The 21902-nt window shown below is 24.1% G+C and overlaps 7 non-coding genes across 7 annotated transcripts; 2 read left to right on the top strand and 5 right to left on the bottom strand.

The window, feature by feature from the left end:
- Positions 1–1956: 1956 nt before the first annotated feature.
- On the bottom strand, positions 1957–2029 carry Trnav-aac (transfer RNA valine (anticodon AAC)). Its single transcript has one exon. It is a non-coding gene; the product is annotated as a tRNA-Val (tRNA).
- Positions 2030–2987: 958 nt separating this feature from the next.
- Positions 2988–3060, top strand: Trnar-acg (transfer RNA arginine (anticodon ACG)). The gene has a single exon. It is a non-coding gene; the product is annotated as a tRNA-Arg (tRNA).
- Positions 3061–3444: 384 nt separating this feature from the next.
- Positions 3445–3517, bottom strand: Trnar-ccu (transfer RNA arginine (anticodon CCU)). Its single transcript has one exon. It is a non-coding gene; the product is annotated as a tRNA-Arg (tRNA).
- Positions 3518–5930: 2413 nt separating this feature from the next.
- Trnae-uuc (transfer RNA glutamic acid (anticodon UUC)) lies at positions 5931–6002 on the bottom strand. Its single transcript has one exon. It is a non-coding gene; the product is annotated as a tRNA-Glu (tRNA).
- A 6820-nt stretch (positions 6003–12822) lies between these two features.
- On the top strand, positions 12823–12894 carry Trnac-gca (transfer RNA cysteine (anticodon GCA)). The gene has a single exon. It is a non-coding gene; the product is annotated as a tRNA-Cys (tRNA).
- Positions 12895–13087: 193 nt separating this feature from the next.
- Positions 13088–13159, bottom strand: Trnae-cuc (transfer RNA glutamic acid (anticodon CUC)). The gene has a single exon. It is a non-coding gene; the product is annotated as a tRNA-Glu (tRNA).
- A 2883-nt stretch (positions 13160–16042) lies between these two features.
- Positions 16043–16114, bottom strand: Trnac-gca (transfer RNA cysteine (anticodon GCA)). Its single transcript has one exon. It is a non-coding gene; the product is annotated as a tRNA-Cys (tRNA).
- Positions 16115–21902: the final 5788 nt, after the last annotated feature.

Consider the following 21902-nt stretch of genomic DNA (forward strand, 5'->3'; position numbering starts at 1 on the left):
TTTATTTTTTACAAAGATTAACGTTTTCACGGTTGAGTTAGTATGTTACACTAAAATTAGTTTAGCCAGCCCTTTAAGCTTTAACAACTAACATTAAACCAAAAAATTTGTAATGAAAGTACAGAAGCTTGGTTTTGCGGGCAAGTTAACGCCTTTGCGGGTATCATTTTACCTTGTAATTACCACTCTGCGGACCGGATCCAACCCGCGCGCCGTAAGTTGCCCACCCTATGGTTAACTGTGATGACTAACTATTATTATGTTTAAACAAACTTTAATAACTTGCAGACTTTAAGTATAGGTTGTTCAACAGTATTGTACAGAAAATCAACACAAAAAAATATGTTGGTTATAGTTCATAAAAAACACAATTCTGGTTTTATAAAATAAGCAGTTAAGTATGTAACCATGATTTACTCTTAACTATATGGTCAATAATAAAAGTTGACTAAGTCAGCTAAAAATTTATTTTTACAATTTAACAAAATAATTCAATGTAAATTTTCAATAAATAATTTAAATTGGACGCTTTTTCTTGGATGTTTACAAAAATAAAGCTCCATAAACTAGCTTTAGCAGGTCTTTACATTTAATGTAAAATTAGAAAAGAAAAAGAAAATTTGAAAATTTTTTAAATTTACTTTTCAGCGTGACGTATTTTTGTAACTATTTTGTGTAATTTTTTGAATAAAAAACAATGACAAAACATTAAATCATGGGCATATTTAATTGCAGCAATTCTACCCACAAAACAGTTCCCGTAAAATAGTACCCATAAAAATTTCTACCCCTGGTTATTTGATTACGCGTAAAACTTATTTGTGACGTAATGCACACAAAAAAATAAAAAATATATATTCGATTGGTTTGCTTGATTTCCAACATTTAATACTCTCAGCTGACTCAGTTCAGTTTTTTTTTCCACATGCTTTAGTAAATATTATACAAACATAAGAAAACTACTAGCTTTAAGTATTATTGTAAACATTAAAGTTTTGCAATTTTGTATAGCTTAAAGCTTTATTTGGAAAACTATTTTTTCTGAAAGCTTTTTTTTTTTAGTTTTTACAACTATTTTACATTCTATTTAAAAATGTTGTAAAAAACAATCAACACACTACTATGTTTATTTTAAATTTTCAAATTCATTTTAGTATACTGGTTTCAACCCTAATCGACATTTACTTTTTTTTGTGGTATGAATTGTAAGTATTTCAAAAAATTTTGTGTACATTTTTATATAACTAGAAAGTACATCAAATAATAACAACTTTTGGTATAAATCTTGGGTTTTGAAAATAAAAAAAGCATAAATGTTTTTCTTTGGAATAAAACAATTTTTTCTTGCATAATGGGCAAAAAATGAAAACCTTTGTTTTTAAAACTTATAATGCAATAATGGACTTTTTAAGCAAGTATAAGCATTGGATAAATAGTATTTGCAGCTATACTGAACACATAAGTGAAATTAAAAATAATAAATAAAAAATAATTTATAAACGTTACAATCCGATATGAGATATATGCATTGTTGGTTCAGTGGTAGAATTCTGGCCTGCCACGCGGGAGGCCCTGGTTCGATTCCCGGACAATGCATTTTTGTCTGAAAATTGGTTTAATGCTTAAATTCGTAAATCAGAAATATAAGCTGTTGAATCATTTTTTTATTCTCCAAAATACTTTTACTTATTTTTATAATGCTTCTACACTAATAATAGAAAAAAATATATAAAATTCACTTTATTAAAATTTATAGCTCAAAAACATTTGATTACATTTAATGGCAAAATAAAATTATTGACTTCTCATACGTGAATATATGTAAATAGCTAAAGTTTGATAAACTATGCTTTTCAGTAATCAATAAAACAGAAAAAATAGATGGTAGTTAGATTATCTTAGTTGTATAATATGTGTTTATTGGAATTTTGGTCAGTATTTTTTTGAACAAAAGTATGTTTCCGCCCGGGCTCGAACCGGGGACCTTTCGCGAGTTAGGCGAACGTGATAACCGCTACACTACGGAAACTTGTGCCGATATGCAGCTAATTGTGTTTATATACTGATATAAAACCGACAAGGCCTTCTGAATAGTGTTTTACAGCACACTTAAACCAGAATATAACTTTAACTTAGCATCAAATTAACGTAGCTTTTATTTGATACTTTGCATTCTGTTTTAACAAATATATTTTGTATATATACTATAAAAGACACGTGTAAATTTATACTACGAAATTCATTCTAAAAAAACCACAACCTTTTAATAACAAAGTGTTTTAAAATTCAAATTTAGATATTTATAAAACACTTACAACTTTCTTCATTTTTCGAAGTACATTTTAAAAAGTAAGCATTTATATGTAACTTACTTGTAAAATATAATTATATATATAATTCTAGTTGTGTAATTTTTATAAACTATATTTTGTTTTTAATTGTATTTGGAATTCGTTTAAACGTATAAGGACTTATACTTGTTTTTAAAAATACATAATTAGTTGTAACCCTTAAAAGTTTATTTTTTGCTTTGTACATTCTATATACACAAGACGAAAAATAGGTTCCAATACTAACAGAAAGCAAATTTTTCGGCGTAAATTGTTATCAACAATGCTGTACAAAATAATATTCAAGTTTGACGTAGCAATTAAAATTCAACTGTTGGTAATAAAATTTATGATAAAGTTTAAGTTTTAAATATCAAAATACTTAAATTTTTTAAATAGCGTTCTTTTATAGTTAAGTGAAGTTAAAGCAACCGAAAAGAGTTCATTAATAAGTTTCTGAGCCAATAAGATTTACAGCTGAACTTAAAAGCTAACAGCGATGTAATCTCATCTAACAAGCAATTATCATTGTGACGTAACCACTTAGCCGAGTTTATTTGCATCGCGCTGAATAGTTGAGAAAAGTTTGAAGTGAATAGTTCACGCTCGCATTAAAACTTAACATTTATAATTGCTAATACGATTTTACAACAGACCGGCCGCGTGGCCCAATGGACAAGGCGTCCGGCCACGAACCGGAAGATTGTGGGTTCCAGTCCCATCGTGGTCATATTTTTAAAGATGTTATTTTAACAGAACATTAGTATTATGTAAACCGTTTGAATTTGATTCGATAAATTATTTTTATACCTATGTACCATATACTTAAGACTTCTATCAAAATTATTAAGGTAGTTTGTTTTCAGTTAGAATTTTGCGAATGAAAATTGCAAAAGAGGTGTTAGTTTAATTTCCAAGCATATAAATTTCAATAACTTATTATTTACAATAACAAGATAGTATATATATAGTCTCCATATAAGAACGATACATACAATTTTATTAAAGCAGTTTTTTAGGTGATGCACTTGTTAAAGTATATAAAAGTCATTAATATGCTCATTTATTATTTTCAGTTTTTACATTATGTGTAAATCTAAATTACATAATAAAAAGACCACGCCGGGACTCGAGCCCGGAATCTTCTGATTAGGAGTCAGACGCCTTATCCATTAGGCCACGCGGTCAGTTAAGCGCATTCAAATTTTATAATTTATAAAGGTAATATTTTTTTGTTGCCTATCTGCCTGATGTAGAATTTATAACAACAGCCTAAGGCAAGACCTGACCAAACGATGTTTGTTTTTATAGACTAAACCAAAGAAGTTAAACTGAAAAATAAAGAAGCTAAACTACTTAATTTAGCTACTTTTTTTATCACTTTTAAAGATAATATAGCACACTTATGTCTTCAATATTAGCTCACAGATTTAGAAATAAACTGAGGCCAGCATGTATGAAATTACAACTTTATACTATAAATAATAATTTTCAATATATCTATTTTGATATACTTTTATTTTTTATCAACAGTAGAGAAATCTTTAAACAATATTATAAATTTTAAAAACACCTCCCCGTCGGGGAATAGAGCCCCAGTCGCCTGCATGACAGGCGGGAATACTCACCACCATACTAAGAGAACCACTATACTAAGAGAGAATACTGTCTGTATGTGACTTAATGAAATTATAAACCTACAATGCTTACAAACATCACTTTGGTTTAAGCATACTTGTTTACAATCAAAAACTTATGAGCTTTATACCTTGAAATTTGTACTGACAGTATTAAAACAGTTAACAATTTTTTACTCAAACTTAGATGTTTATTCTGTTTTATAAACTACTTATGGTGATTAATTTATTTGTACAATACATATTAAAATAAAACTTTGTCCTAAACTTTGTTTTAAAAAAGAGGTAAGGAAATTGGACCAAGAAAATATGTACTTACCTTGAAAATTCCGTATACAATTTTGTTAAGTTTTATTAAAAACTAAGTTCAAATGGTTTTTTTAATATTAGTTACTAAAATAAAGTTAGCATAACTTTTTAAAAGGCATAAACCATGTTTTTATAAACAAACAATATTTCTCATATACTTTTTTTGTTTAGTTCGATAAATGTTATCTTTTTGATTTATATAATTAAAAAAAAATGTAAAACTTTTATTTACGTAAACACCAGTGGCGTAGCGTGGTATTTTGGTCAGGGGGTGCGCAAATTTTTTTCTCAAAAAATCCTCTAAATTAAAACTTTTGTAATTAGCTATAAAAAAACTTTTTATAAGTAAAATAATTGAAATAAATTTATTAAGTAAAATAAGTTCGTTAACTGTTTTAAAAAATATTTATATATTATGAAATTAAACAATTAAATAAAAGTATAAATTTCATTATAATTACTTATACTTGCAAAAATGTAAACTTACTAAATAAAAATTGTTTTTATTACTTACAGTAAACTTTATATCTTTGAAATTAATATATTTAATAAAACGAAAGTATCTGTTTTATTTACGAAAAAAATATCAATCTCTTTAATATACAATACATTAGTGATAACAACACCTCATTGCACATAATTTTAATAGAGTTACACAGAAGTTAAAAAAGACAAACTTTATAACTGTTATTACAGTTTGTTACAAATTTGTAAAATAGTTAAAAGTATACTTTTTAAATTTAATTCATTTGATTGTATTTGTTTAAAATAAAATCACAAACAAAGTTTATTTCTCATAGGCCGACACGCTTTTTCTTGATGTTTACAAAAATAAAGTTCAGAAAACTAGCAGTAGTCTTAACAATGTAGCATAAAAAAAAAATTGTAAAATTGTTTAATTTTTCTTTGAGCGTGACGTATTTTTGTAAACTTTTTGTAGTAAAATAATCTGCCATAAGGTTATACTACAGCGGTGCGCTATATTAATTGCGTACTTTTTGAGTCTAAATTCTTATGAAGTTAATGAACTTATAAAATTTTTCCTTATGGAGTTTTTCATCAACATCGGTGCGCATTTGCAATTACGCACCGAATCAGTATATTGAGTAATAACATATACTTTCCTAACTGGTCACTAATTGGTATTCAAAATTTCGTTTAAGTTTTTGAATACTAGATAAACATAGTTGAAAAAAGGCAAATTAAGCAAAAAAAATAAACTATAAAGGATAAAGATATTACATACTTTTTTTTACATTTTTCCTTTTTTGGGTGGCACGCATGCGCCAGTGTCCCTCCCCACGCTACGCCCCTGGTAAACACTATACAAAAATTGTATAGTTTTATAAAGCAGTTTTACTATTTTATTGATACTTCCGAAGGTCGGAATTTTTCCCACTGAAACCTGGTAAAAAATAGAAAATTTAGTTCTCCCTTGTACTATTGCTTGATACATTTTATACAAATAACTTTTATAAAATATGTTTTTTTTTGTTAAAATGAGTGAAACAATTACCTACTTCATTTTTAATTACTATTGTTTCATTAATACTTAAAATTCTGCATAATAAAAAGGTACTGTAACCAGGATTCGAACCTGGGTTGTCACGGCCACAACGTGAAGTACTAACCACTATACGATTACAGCCAAATGTTCCTACGCCGGGAATCGAACCCGGGCCGCCTGGGTGAAAGCCAGGAATCCTAACCACTAGACCATGTGGGACTCGCATTTGCGACGCTTATCACAATTTTTATATATAAATAATTGCATTGTGACGTAATAATAAACTACATTGCAATTAAGAAATGCGTCGATTAGAACTTCATGTATGTGAAAAATTCTAATAGTTATATAATGATGAATGTATTGTATAAGTTGGTTTTTAATTTCTCTGTTCTTTAAATAAAAACACTGCTAAATACTACTTTTACAACCGTTTCGTTTTTTGTTGGTTTTTAATCAATATTTCATCATTTAAAGTTCTATTGTTGATAAATTTTAAAATAACAACTTTTGATCAGTTACTAAACTAAGATTAAAAGTTAATACTTATTGGCTACGTTTGGAAAGTTAATGTAGTAATGATTGAACTATCGAAATGAAAAACTAAATGAATAACATCAATTTCTTATAGCTCGTTAGAATTATTAAAAATATTTTTGACTGATTGGTTAGTAAACTTTCGATTTTGACTTAACAAGAAACTTACTCTATTTATTTATTTTTTTGTTTTTTAACCTAATACTTTTTTAATAGTTTAAGCATTATAGAATAAGCCCATTTTATTTCAAGATTCGACAACAACATAACTGTTATACATAAAAAAAAATTCAACTACAGATATGTAATTTTTTATAAACATTAAAGTTTTAAACTAACTTATTAGTTAATACTCAAACAATATTCACATTTATACAAACTTGCTTTTATCAACTTAAAGTTTATACTACAAGATGATTTACACAGAAGAACAGCATCTTCAAATAATTTAAAAAAATTAAAAGTTTTGTAAAAATGTCTAATACAGCCATATGGAAGAAAAAATTTTAGAGACTGAATTTATTAGCATTTTGAAAAAATTATTATAAATATATATTCCCTTACATTTTTAAGAAAAATTAATTTAAACTTTTAAGTAATACACTTTTAAAAGTTACAAACAGCTTGTATGGAGCGGATTTTTGAAATAAAACCATATAGAAATTTATGATCAAAATAAAAAAAGACTTTTCATAGTCTTACTTACTAACTTTTTTTATTTTTAGACCGTAATTCCTAATTATCATACTTAGAAACCTAATATTTACAATAGAAATTATAATACCATTTGTTTAGACTTATGATATGTACCTTGCACTATATTTAAAATAAAATTTAGTTTTTAAATTATGAAAAAAAAAATATCATTTAGTAATTGTTTGCAATTAAAGCGCACGATAAAAAATTGTTAACCAAAAACCAGTCTATCTCTTTAAAACTTACTGCTTTTTATAAGAAGACTAAATCTTTAATTTTCTAAAGTATTAGTGATAAAATAAAAAAACTAAAGTATAAAAATTATTGTTAAGCAATAACGGAAAAAAAGAGTGAGCCGGGTTTTTAAATATAGAAAAAAAGAGAAGATGTTGGCTAGCATTTCAGTTAAAAGTAAAGTTTATCTAAATATATATTTTTAATCTGGCAAGATGTAGGTACATCATATATTGAATTTAACTTATGTAGTTATCATTTTGCAAGAAAATTAAATCTATAATTCAAATAAAGTCAAGCACGTATACACTAACTAGTTTAATGAGGCTTCAATCTCAGCTTTCTGTTTTCTTGTGCTTAGAAGTCACTATTCTGTGGACACGTGGTAGGAGACGAGTAGCCTTCTCATCTGTAAAAATAAGTTTCATTTTTCTTAAAACTAAATGAGGAACAAATTATAGTACAACAGTTTTATTTGTAATTTAGGCTTATTTATTAATAGCATATGTTAAATAAATTTAAAAATTACTAATTAATATAGCAATTTAGTAAATAACAATTACAGGTACATAACAATCAGTTTATTAGTTATTAAGAATAGTTTTACTCATATAGAAAATTAATGTAATTTAGTGCAAAATATACAAGTCAACTTTAACTTTTTGATATTTATCTTTTAAAAGAACGTTAAATATAGTTACACAAAAATTTTTTAGTTTAGACCTTATTTTTTAAAGTAATATAGCCAAAAACTTAAAATATTAAATTGTCAGAAAAATAAGTTCAAAACTTCTCTATGATTTCCCAGAATTTAGAATATTACTATTTATCTAAATATTGTTTTCTTAATATTCAAATAAATTTAAAATAGTCTTTTTAAGTAATTTACTCAAGCTTTCTATAATATTATATTATAAATGTTTTGATTAAACTTGTAGAGTTGATATGAACTAGTTAATTCAATTATTTGTAAATAACTGTTAAGAAGAAGAAAAATAAACTTCTAATTTTAATACTATAATGCATTAAGCATAAGCAAAACTAATTTTTTATGATGAGTAATTTACTAACTGTTATATTTTAAAACTTAAATGTTCTTGATAACAAATCCAAACTGTTATCTTACAAATATTTTCATTAAAAAAAAAAACTTATATTTTATTATCGTTTTAGAATTGTTATAAAAAACTGTAGTAGTTAGATTTATTATAATTTAAAAGAATAATTTTAGAGTTTATGTGATTGACGATAAACACACTAAAAAAACACACATGGTTCACATAAAATAGTGCAGTTTGTAAAATTAGCAGTCATTATAAACTTTTACCTCATATTGTAACATCTGTCTACAAAATTTGATAAAACATTAAGTTTATTATAGTTAAAACGTTTTAAATTAGAATAATACTAGTTTTCCTTTAAATATTTAATTTTTTATAAATAAATTTACTCAAAAATAAATTAGTCAATTGGTCAATTTTCCAAGTTTTTTTTTCTATTTTGTTCTTTTAAAAATGGATATTAAACTTAAAATTAAATTAATTTATAACATTATTATAGTTCGACTATATTAAACTTTAGCTTAAGTTTTCATAAGTAAGCATACAGTTCGTTAAAACAACCACACGTGTTCTTATTGTTACGTCATAAAGCTTATTGTAAACGTAATAAACATCATAATACTGCAGTCATACATGGTGTAGTGGTTAGGATTCCTGGCCTTTGTTTAGGTGGCCCGGGTTCGATTCCTATTGTAGGAATTTTTAAACTAATTTCAGTTTAATAAATTGTTTATAAAAAATTTATATTTCTCATCATGATTTTTTTACTATATAGAAGTGTAAGTATTATGTACAAATTTTAAACATATATACTGCTTAAATGTAAACAAATATTATATATCTAGTATAGATAAAAAAATATCTATGAAGCTTACTTAGTTCCAATAAAAAAAAAATACTAGTTGTATAATAACATTTATAACTTTATAATAGAATTAGTAGTAATTGTTACTTAACTTTTCATAGAACAAATATTAACTTTATAGATAAATAAATATAAGCTTTTTTTTTTTTTGGAATAAACAATTACTCAGTTTCAGCGCAGAGCGGATTTTCAAGTTGTAAATCTGTAGTAAAATAATAATGGTAAAAATGACAAATAATAAAAAATGTGTCTGAGTTAAGTTTTTTTACATAAAAAAATAAATAAATTACGAATTATATTGATGTTAAACAACTTGAATTAAAAAACTATTAAATTATAGTCCACAAACAAGTACAATTAAACCATGGTATACAATGGGATATTGATATCTAACGAATTTAAAAAGACAAAGTCTTTACAGAGTTAGAAATTATGGAGTAGTAAAAAGATTTTATTAAGCACATAGTTTTTATAATAAATTAATAGTGTAATAATGTTTAAAATAAAACCAGGGAGTAAACATAAGAAAATTTATAAATTAAGGTTGTTTAACATCAATATAATTCGTAATTTATTTATTTTTTTGTAAAAATCTTAGCTCAAAACAAAATTTTAATTGTTTGTCATTTTTACCATTATTATTTTACTACATATTTACATTTGAAAATCCGCTCTGCGCTAAAACTGAGTAACTGTTTCTTCTCAAAAAATAATAAAATATTAAATATCAATCTCCTTTTAGTGGATAGATTACTGTGTCCTATTTATTTGTTCTAAAGTCTATAGTTAAATAAATATATGTACGGATATGTATATAGTTTATTAGAAAAATAAGATTTAAAAATATTCTAGAACATATGTTCACAAAGCTAAAGGCTTTAATCATCAGCCAGTCTAATTTAAAATAAAAAGCACTTTTGTAAACATAGATGCAAAAGTTCAACAAAAAAACAAAAAACAGTATGACGTAAGAATTAAATATTGTACATTATAAAAATTGGGTACAAAAATTTATCTTCTATCTAACTGATCAAACAACTAAAATTCACAAAAACAACAGTTAAGTGACTATATAAAATAGTTTAAAATTTATTGTGTTTTAAAAGGAGCTCTTTCATATGTCGACAAGACAATATCAATTCACGCCTGTTGTTTAAATAACCTTCCTTTTTTAACGAATAAACTACGGCTGTTGATTCTTTTAAGAACAGTCTAAAACAGGGTTATTTAAAAAAAAAACAAGAAAGGTTATTTGATTATCAGGGTTATTGATTTGGTTATTGATCGCGTTCATATATATATATATAAACGTGTGTGTCAAAATTTCCGCAAAAACTCTGCTTATTTTAAAGTAATTGTGATTAAAATGCTTAGTTACCCTTCATATAGATATTAATTATTTAGTATAATAGTTTAAATTTAAGCTATTGTTTATATTATAATAAAATGTGCTTTATTTTACACCAGCTTGAAATAATGTTATCTATGCTTTTTGAAGTACATTAAAGCTTTGCTTTGAAATTATTAAGCTGGTTAAATGAGGGTCACTTAGTTTTATAAAATTTTTATTCAATATTTCTAAAAATTACTTGATATTATAAAAGTTAAAGATTTTATAAAATTTATAAAATTTTAGTAAATGTGTAAAAAGTTTTACTTTAGTAAAGCTGTATAAATTGTTATAAAAATTGTTGTGGCTGTTTTTAATTTTAAACTTATTTTATAAATGTTTTACTTTATTTTAAAAACCTAGTAACTAATGTAAAGAAGTCATTACTTTATGGTTTAAAAGTTGTAAATAATGTTTTAAAAAAATAAGCTAAAAGTTTTAATGCTATTCATGTTGTTATAATAGGTTTTATAAATATTTAAAAACTCTTCCTAAAGTTAAAAAAAGTATACTTAATATTATAAAGTTGTATTTAGATTTATAAAACGTTGCACTTGATATTATGTTACTTATGTTTATGTTTTAAACGTTATACTTAGTTGTATAAAAAATTGTGCTCAGTGTTGTGAATATTGTATTTATTGCTATTAAATTGTTTTTTTTATTGAATAGTAGATAAGTTATTATTTTTCTTAGTTTTAAATGGATAAACGTTAAAAATTTTGTAAATAGTATTGTAAAAGTTGTACTTAACTTTATAAAAAGTAGAATGTTATAAAAGTTCACTTGAAAAATTAAAATTTGTAAACAATGGAATAAAAGTTGCACTAAATGATATAAAAAACTTATTTAAATGAATAAGAAGTTGTCAATAATGTTGTAAAAATTCAATTGATGTTATAAATTTTTTTACCAATGTTTAATATTGTGTTTAATTCAATAAATGTTGTAGTTTGTGTTATCAGTATTTTTTTTTTAATTTGAGTAATAAATAAGTTTTTGTATTTTGTAGTTTTAGAAATTAAACTAAATTTCATACTTATTAATTTTTTGTTATTATTTCAAATAAGTTTTCAATTTTTAATTCTGTTTTAATTAATATTATTTTATTTTTATTAAGTAGATTTTTGGGCATAATTTTATTTTGTTTTTATAACACAAAATAAAATATTTAATAAATATTTCTTTTAAATAAGTATTTCGTAAAGCATTTTGAACTCCTTTAATCTTTTAATTTCTTGACATTTAATTATTCTGTATTGTGGTCTGCAATTGTTATTAACAGTATGCAGTGCAATTAAATAAACATTGTGTAGCATTTTGCTTTAGGCTAAACACAAATCTTGTTTGATAAAAAATAGTGAAAAAAATTTCGATTGTCTATGATCTATGTAAGTGTTAAATAATAAAATATATAATTGAAAATATGTAATTAACTTGAAAGTAGGAGTCATAAGCACTTGATTTTTTTCTCTATATTTTAAATAAACACAATAAACTTTTTTGTTCAAGTTTTACACAGGGTCAAATATTTAATAGCAAGCTAAAATTAGTAAAATAGCAAAATAAAAAGTAAAATTTTTATGAAAACCCAAAATTATAAAATCGCCCCCTTTCGCCCCCTTACTAGTTATCGCCCCCCGAAATACTAAAAAAGTAGAATGTTATAAAAGCTCACTTGAAAGTTTAAAATTTGTAAACAATGGAATAAAAGTTGCACTAAATGATATAAAAAACTTATTTAAATTGTATAAGAAGTTGTCAATAATGTTTTAAAAATTCATTTGATGTAATAAAAAATTTACCCAATGTTTAAAGTTGTGTTTAATGTAATAATGTTGTAGTTTGTGTTATTAGTAAATTTGTTCTTTAATTTGAGTGATAAACTAGTTTTTGTATTTTATAGTTTTAGAAGTTAAACTTAATTTCATGCTTATTAGTTTTTCGTTATCATTTTAAAATAGTTTTTACTTCTAAGTTATGTTTTAATTAATATTATTTTATTTTTACTTAGTTTATTTTTAGGCTTAAATTTATTTTGTTTTTATAACACAAAATTAAATGTTTAATAAACATTTCATAAAGCATTTTGAACTTCTTTAAATTTTTTATTTCTTTACATTTAATTATTCTGTATTGTGGTCTGCAATTGTTATTAACAGTATGCAGTGCAATTAAATAAACATTGTGTAGCATTTTGCTTTAGGCTAAACACAAAACTTATTTATAACTTAGTTATACGCTTACTTAAAGCACGGGGATATAGCTCAGTGGTATAGCAATCGACTGCAGATCGATAGGCCCTTGGCTCAAATCCGAGTGTCTCCTCAATTTTTAAATTTTCTGAAAATATTTAAAAATATATTATAGTTTTTTATCAATAAGAGCAGATAAATGCTGACTAGCTTGATTTATATATAATACCAAAGCTATAACGAATACAGGTAAATAAATTAAATAAAACTATAAATACAAGTAAGTTTATATCAAATTTTGAGAGTACTTGTTACTTCAAAAATTGTTCCCAGACCGGAAATCGAACCCGGGCCGCGTGGGTGAGAGCCACGAATCCTAACCACTAGACCACCTGGGAGGACGTCTGAAATGAAGAAATAGCATTTATATAGACTCTAAGTAGCGCTAAAGGTTATAAAAAGTTTATTTCTACCAAAAACTATTAAAATATTTTGATTTTTTTTCTGTTGTTGTTGGTCGTGTAGTGAAGTTAAATGTTTGTTAATTATTTAAAACAAGACTTTTATAAATGCTCAGAGAAAAATTAATAAATAATGATTATTTGTGTATTTTTTAGTAAACGTACAGTAATAACAACAAATATTTGTATATATATTTATATATACATATAAATTAAAAAATAGAACAAAAAAAAAAAAACATTTATTCATCAACTTTAATAATCATAATTTATAGTATATATCATTTGCGTAGAATGGTATTTTGGTCAGGGGGTGCGCAAATATTTTCTCAAAAAATCCCTTAATTTAAAACTTATCGGCCGCAAATTTTTCGGGGTCAATTTTCTCGGGAAATTTAAAAATTACTAAAAATCTATCTCCAACTTCATTTTTCAAGCAATCTTCTTCAAATACTAGAAAATATTTCTTACATTACAAAGAAAAAAACGTTACTTATGAATTTAGATAATTAAAAGTCTTTTTTTTTCAAATAAAATACATTTTTACCACTAATTTTTGAATTCACAAGTAATGTTTTTTTGTTATTGTATACAGATTAAACTGCTAATGTTTGAAGAAGATTGCTTGAAAAATGTAGGAGGAGATAGATTTTAAACAAACTAGCCTTTTTTCGCTTTTTTAGTTTTTCCTTCTAATAGGTAACCTATTATGCGGCCTGACTTTGACTGGTCATGTCTCAAAAAATAATTCAAATTAAAACAATAAAAGCATCTTAAAGCTTAAAAAAAAATCTTCAAATAAGATCAACTTCTAAAAAACATGGCTTAATCTCCCTATGGCCTTAAACTACAAATAAATAGTCAACTAATATAACTATTAATAACTCAAAACATTTTTCTCTGTGCAATTTCTAAATAATGTTCAATATCTGTTTTATATCAACAAAAAAAATTGTAAAAAACTTAAAATAACTCATACTTTTATTTTGTTGCAGCTTTTAAAATACTATCTTTATCTTTTATATAAAAATGTTAAATCTTTAGTATTAAAGTTGAAAGTTTTAAATTTTTTAGGAGAAACCTGAAGAGCTAGTTTTTTGTTAGTTAACTTCTACATTTTTACCTACATTACAATATAAAACTGTAAAATAAGTCTTAATAAATGAAAAAATTCTGAAATATGAAAAAAATTAAAATTAAAAGTTTCATACCACTTGAACTACAGTCTTGAGTAATAGCAATATCTGGTGTTGGTCTGCTATTTTTCAATTCAAGCTTTTGAACTTCAGATAAATTTCCTACCTGACATATTTATATACTTGCAACATTTCATACAATATTGCCTTGCATATATTTTTAAATAATAATCTAAAAATTAATGAAAACAAATGTTTACTTTTTCTTTAGTATTATAAAACATGTTCTGCAAAAAAAAAAAAACAAAAAACAATTAACTTTAAAGATATCAGGATTGCCTTGCTCTTTGAGTCAAAATAACTGTCCTGAGCTAGTTTAAAAATGTCATGTGTCATCATAAGCACTTAAGCACTAAGTTTACCAAAACTTCATAAAATCCTGAGTTATCCTGAGTGTGTGGAAAGATTTTACTAAATGTTTCTGATACAAAGCAAATTGTTTGAAAGATAAATTTTTTAAGGTCAACTTTTTCAACGCTTATAAAATGCACAAGAAATATAAATTTTAACTTATCTAAAAAAGTCAGTTTTTCTAAGATCTTTAGGATTAGCATTTTTTTAATACTACAAACAGTTGGTAGAAAGAAATTTTCTTAAAATATCATTTAAAATTTGATTTCAAACAAAATAAATTAAAATTAAAAATTAATCAATTATGTCTTTTAGACTAAAAATTGATTGTAAAAATTCTATTTTACAAGTTGCTATAAATTTATTTATGATGTGACTAAAGAAATTTTAAAATAACTTGCTAAAAAAATTGATTAATTTTTAAACTTTATGGCTGATAAAAAATAAAGTTTGATTTGTTTGTTATCTTAACAAATAAAAAAATAAAAAAATAAAAAATTATTTTAGTTAATTAAAACAACTGTTTTTGTATAGTGAGATTAAAACTGTAATCAAAGTATGAACTGTTTGTTTATTATTTGTTTTAATTTATTATTTTTATTTTTTTCTGTTTTTTGTTATTCTTTTTTTAATTATGTTGTTAATATTTTTTATTCTTTTGTTCAATTTATTTATTAATTTTATTTTATTAGTGTTGTTTATTGCTATTTTTATACAGTTTGTTTAATCTTGAATCATTATCACTTTAAAACAAGTTTAGCTTTATGGTTTGTTAACAAAATGCTAGCATTTGTCCTTGTAAAAAGTCTGTCATAAGGTTATACTACTGCAGGGCACTAAGTAGTTTCGTACTGTTTGAGTCTAAGTTCTTATAAAGTTAATGAAGTTATAAAATTTTTTCTTATTGAGTTTTTCATCAACATCGGTGCGCATTTGCAATTACGCACCAATCAGTATACTTGGTAATTTCCCTAACTTGTCACTAATTGGTTTTCGAAATTTCGTTTTACTTTTCGACTAGTAGAAAAACATAGACTAGACTCACCCACGCGGCCCGGGTTCGATTTCCGGTCTGGGAACAATTTTTGAAGTAACAAGTACTCTCAAAATTTGATATAAACTTACTTATATTTATTGTTTTATTTAATTTATTTACCTGTATTCGTTATAGCTTAGGTATTATATATAAATCAAGCTAGTCAGCATTTATCTGCTCTTATTGATAAAAAACTATAATATATTTTTAAATATTTTCAAGAGATTTTAAAAATAGAGGGGACACTCGGATTTGAACCAAGGACCTATCGATCTGCAGTCGATTGCTCTACCACTGAGCTATATCCCCGTGCATTGAGTAAGCGTAAAACTAAGTTATAAATAAGTTTTGTGTTTATTCAAAGCAAAATGCTACACAATGTTTATTTAATTGCACTGCATACTGTTAATAACAATTGCAGACCACAATACAGAATAATTAAACGTAAAGAAATTAAAAATTTGAAGAAGTTCAAAATGCTTTACGAAATGTTTATTAAACATTTAATTTTGTGTTATAAAAAAAAAATCTAAGCCTAAAAATAAACTAAGTTAAAATAAAATAATATTAATTTAAACATAAATCATAAGTAAAAACTTATTTTTAAATGATAACGAAAAACTAATAAGCATGAAATTAAGTTTAACTTCTAAAACTATAAAATACAAAAACTAGTTTATCACTCAAATTAGAGAACAAATTTACTAATAACACAAACTACAACATTTATTACATTAAACACAACTTTAAACATTGGGTAAAATTTTTATTACATCAAATGAATTTTTAAAACATTATTGACAACTTCTTATACATTTAAATAAGTGTTTTATATCATTTAGTGCAACTTTTATTCCATTGTTTACAAATTTTAAACTATCAAGTGAGCTTTTATAACATTCTACTAATTATAAAGTTAAGTACAACTTTTATAATCTTATTTACAAAATTTTTAACTTTTAGTCATTTAAACTAAGAAAAAAAAAATTCATCTACTAATCATTAAAATAACAATTTAATAGCAATAAATACAATGTTCACAACATTGAGCACAATTTTTTATACAACTAAGTATAACGTTTAAAACATAAACATTAGTAAAATAATATCAAGTGCAACGTTTTATAAATCTAAGTACAACTTTATAATATTAAGTTTACTTTTTTTAACTTTAAGAAGAGTTTTTCAAAATTTATAAAACTTTTAATAACAACATGAATCACATTTAAAACTTTTAGCATATTTTTTTTTAACTATGTATTTACAATTTTCAAAATATAAAGTAATGCTTTTATTACATTAGTTAGTAGTTTTTTAACATAAATTACAACATTATTAATTAGACTTTAAATTAAAAAACTTTCACTACAATTTTTATAACAATTTCTACAGCTTTAAAATAGTTAAACTTTTTACACATTAACTAAAATTGTGTATGAAAATCTTTAACTTTTATAATATCAAGTAATTTTTAGGAATGTTGAATAAACATTTTATTATATTAAGTGAACTTTATTTATCACTTACAACAATAATTTAGCTTAATAATTTCAAAACAAGGCTTTAATTTACTTTAGAAATATAGATAACATTATTTAAAGCACATCTATTTTAATGTTCAAAATAGATTTAGACTATTAAGCTGAATAATTAAAATTTAAATGAAAGGTAACTAAGCAATTAATAAACACAATTACTTAAAGATAAGCAGAGGTTTTGCAGAACTCTTGGTACACACATTCATATATATGTAATCCAAGATATATTTATTTAACTTTAAACTTATGGGAACTGAGCAAATGTCATAAATAATCCTTCTACTCAAACTAGTTATATAATATTTATTTAGTTTTTAACAGTTTATGTTTTTAAAATTCGTATACAATACTGACACTTGTGCATAGTAAAAAAAAACATAATGAGAAATAAAAACTTTGAAAAAGAATTGATAGAACCAAAATTAATTTATTTTAAAATTTCTACAATGGCAATCGAACCCGGCCCGCTTGGATGAAAGCTAGAAATCCTAACCACTAGGACTAGACCATGTATGAATGCGACATAATGGTGTTTACTACGTTTACAATTAGCATTATGACGTAACAATAAGAACATAAATAGTTGTATTAACGAAGTGTATGTTGGCTTTTGAAAACTTAAGCTATAGTTTAGTATGACTGAATTACGATAATGTTTTTTTTTACTTTTTTAAGTTTAATATCCCTGACAACACGAATAAAGTTAGTAAATAAATTGGCAAGTTCACTACTTTTTTTATAAAGTTATACTTGCAAAATAAAATATCAAAAAATAAAATATTATAAAAATTTAAAACGTTTCAACTATGATAAAAGTAGTGTTATTTTAAAGTTTGTAACTCAATGCTGATTTTAAAAAAGTACTATCTTATGTGAACCATCTGTGTTTTTAGGCGTCAATCAGACAAACTACAAAAATATTATTAAAAAAGTTGTACAAAAATTAATCACTAAATGGTTTTGTATAACTATTCTAAAATGATATAAAAAATAAATTAATCTTCTTTAACTACTGAAAACTTAAAATGTTTGCAAGCATATCAATAACATAACTAAAAGTTTATTTTACTAACTATAGTATAAAGTTCATATCAGGTTTATTCTTATTTTTTGGTACAGAAAGATTGAAAATTCAAATATTTTACTATAAATAAAGACTTTTTATACACACTTGTAGGCAGTTTAGCTTTACTCTTTGTGATCAATAAACAAAAAAATTAATTTAATTGCTGATTTCTATATCCTTAGTGAATGAAATTTTTTCATGTAACTGGACAGTAGTCCATGTACCTTACGTAAAGGACTTGGGATGATAGCTCTTCAACAAATTTAGATTCTAAATATCCATAAAGATAATAGCTAGAGTAGGAATATGAAGAGACCCCATAGCCACTCTGTTTTCTTGATTATAAAACTATAAAAAATTAACATCAAATTTAAATCATTGAAGCTGACATAAACTTGAAGTATTTAGTGAGTTTATATATGTTATAATTTTTAGGTATTACAAAAACAAAACAATTTGAGTTTTTTTTGTTCTATTTACTTTATGGAATATTTTTTTGAGGTTTGGTTTGCTGTTTTTTATTATATAACAAAACACATAAATTTTGTATACCAGTTTTTTTTTAACGAAGTATATTAATTGTTAGAGGTAAGAGGTTTGAAAATACTTAAAAAAAAAGTTAATGCTATAGGGAGTATAGGTCGCTTTTTTTACAACTTGATTTTATTTTGTGAGTATTAAGTAAGCTACAAGTTGACCGTATAAATTTTTAAGTTTTCAAATACTTTTCAGATTTATCTAGTTATAGTCGAGAGTTCAATGGGTTGCTTAAGAGAGGAGAATGCAAGCTTACAAATGAATAGAAATTACTAAAAATTTCTCTACTCCTACGTTTTTTGAGATAAATACGTTGTATTTTTGGGAAATGTTTCTTGGAAAAAAATCTGTAGAAATGTTTTTATTTTAGTAAAAAATAGTATTTTATGACAAACATAAGCATAAAGCCATTTTAATTTAACTATTGTTTTACTATAAAATTTGTAAAAATTTCTCGTAGATTAATTAAAACTCTACAAAGTTATGAAAAAATGATATACCCTCAATAGCCTTAATATTGACCTTATGATAGCTCAAGTACAATACTGTAAGATACTTTTCACAAAAAAAAAGCTTTATTTAACATTTTTTGAGACTATGTCAGTTTGTAAATGGTAAACTTTTTTTTTTAGTACTTACAAACTTATACTGAAAATTTTTAAAACTTAAATTGAATGAAGTTTTATAAGTTTGTTTTTTGTAAAAGTTTAAAAACTTATGTTTAGTAAATGTTTACAAACTTCAATTTTATAAAACTTAACTAACTCTTTTTTTTTTTATAAACTTGTTTTACATCAAGGTTTCGTGAAACTTTATAAACATATGTGCAACAACACTTTTAAAGATATTTATTAATATTTTCTAAACTTATGTGTAATAAAACTTTTTTAAGTCATGGTATAAACTTCATAAACTATTTTTAGTAAAACTTTATAATCCAATGTTAAAAAACTTTACAAACTTATTAGTGATGAAGTTCCTAACACTTGATAAGTTTATGCCCATCAAAACTTTATGAATTAATGTTTTATAAAACAATGTAACCTTATATTTTATAAAACTTATAAACTAATATTTAATAAATCTTTGTAAACTTATGCAATATGCAAAATGAATCTACTAAAAAATATATTTTTAATTAGTAATAAAAATAATTAATACTTTTTTTATGAACTGTTTTAACCTGAATTTTATCAGTTAAAAACTTTAAAACATTTAAGTTAATATACTCCGTGTTTCTTTTTAGTTTTCAACAACACTATAAGTAGTTTCACAAACAGAAGAAATATCAAATGTTGCTTAAAAAGTTGTTAACTGTTTTTATACTGTCAATACAACATTCAAGGTGTAAAGAATCAAAAGTTTTTGTTGCAACTTACAAAATAAATTTGGTCACCAGCGCCCAGTGAAGTGAGGGAAATTTTATTATGTATAACTTCTCGCCATAGTGTGCAAAATAAATTTGCTTTACAGTATTAAAACATAAATGATGATCAGTGTAAATTTAAAGAAACAATTTTTGTTTTTATTTACTGTTGTACTATAATTTGTACCTCATTTATTTTTTAGAAAATTGCAATTTTTTTTTTACAGATGAGAAGGCTACTCGACTCCCACCACATGTCCACAGAATAGTGACTTCCAAGCACAAGAAAACAGAAAGCTGAGGTTGAAGCCTTATTAAACTAGTTACTGTATACGTGTTTGACTTTATTTGAATTATATATTTAGTTTTCTTGCATTATGATAACTACATTAGTTAAATTAATTACTTTATGTACCTACATCTTGCCAGTTTAAAAGCATATAGTTAGATAAACTTTACTTTCAAATGAAATTCTAGCCAACATTTGCTCTTTTTTTCTATATTTAAAAACCAAGCTGGCTCATTTTCCTGTTAAATTGGCTAAATTAATGTTTTTTAAGTGCTTGGAATTCATCTTGTTTTGATATTTACTTGATGTTTATTGACAAATATAGACTTACAGTTAAGTTTTTTTCTTTATAATGAAGTGTTATTGCTCAACAATCATTTTTATGCTTTAGTTTTTTATTTTATTACTAATACTTTAGAAAATTATAGATTTAGTCTTATTCTAAAAAGCAGCAAGTTTTGAGGAGATAGACTGGTTTTTGGTTAATAATTTTTTATAGTGCGCTTTAATTAAAAACAATTACTAAATGATATTTAAAAACATTTTTTAATTTATAAGCTAAATTTTATTTTAAATACAGTGCAAGCTAGATATTAGTTATTATAATTCTAAACAAATGTTATTCTAATTTTTATTGTGAATATTAAGTTTCTAAGTATGATAATTAGGAATTACGGTCTGAAATGAAAAAAGTTAAGGAGTAAGACAATAAAAAGTTTTTTTAATTTTGATCATAAATTTCTATACGGTTTTATTTCAAAAGTCCGCTTCATACAAGCTGTTTGTAACTTTTAAAAGTGTATTTCTTGAAAATTTAAATTAATTTTTCTTAAAAATGAAAGGGAATATGTATCTATAATGATTTCTTCAAAATGCTAATAAATTCAGGCTTGAAAATTTTTTCTTCCATATGGCTTTATTAGATGTTTTTACAAAACTATTAATTTTTAAAAAATGTTTGAAGGTGCTGTTTTTCTGTGTAAATCATCCTGTAGTATAAACTCTAAATTGATAAAAGCAAGTTTATATAAATGTGAATATTGTTTGAGTATTAACTTATAGGTTAATTTAAAACTTAGTGTTTATAAAAAATTACATATCTGTAGTTGAAATTTTTTTTATGTATAATAGTTATGCTGTTGTTGAATTGTGAGGTAAAATGGGCTAAATCTATAATGCTTAAACTATTAAAAAACATTAGCTTAAAAAGTAAACAAGTAAATAAATTTCTTATTAAGTCAAAATCGAAAGTTTACTAAGCAATCAGTCAAAAATATTTTTAATAATTCTTACGAGCTATA

The sequence above is a fragment of the Thalia democratica genome, unplaced genomic scaffold (genome assembly GCF_965202585.1).
Source record: "Thalia democratica unplaced genomic scaffold, ktThaDemo2.hap1.1 HAP1_SCAFFOLD_527, whole genome shotgun sequence".
Lineage (NCBI taxonomy): Eukaryota > Metazoa > Chordata > Thaliacea > Salpida > Salpidae > Thalia > Thalia democratica.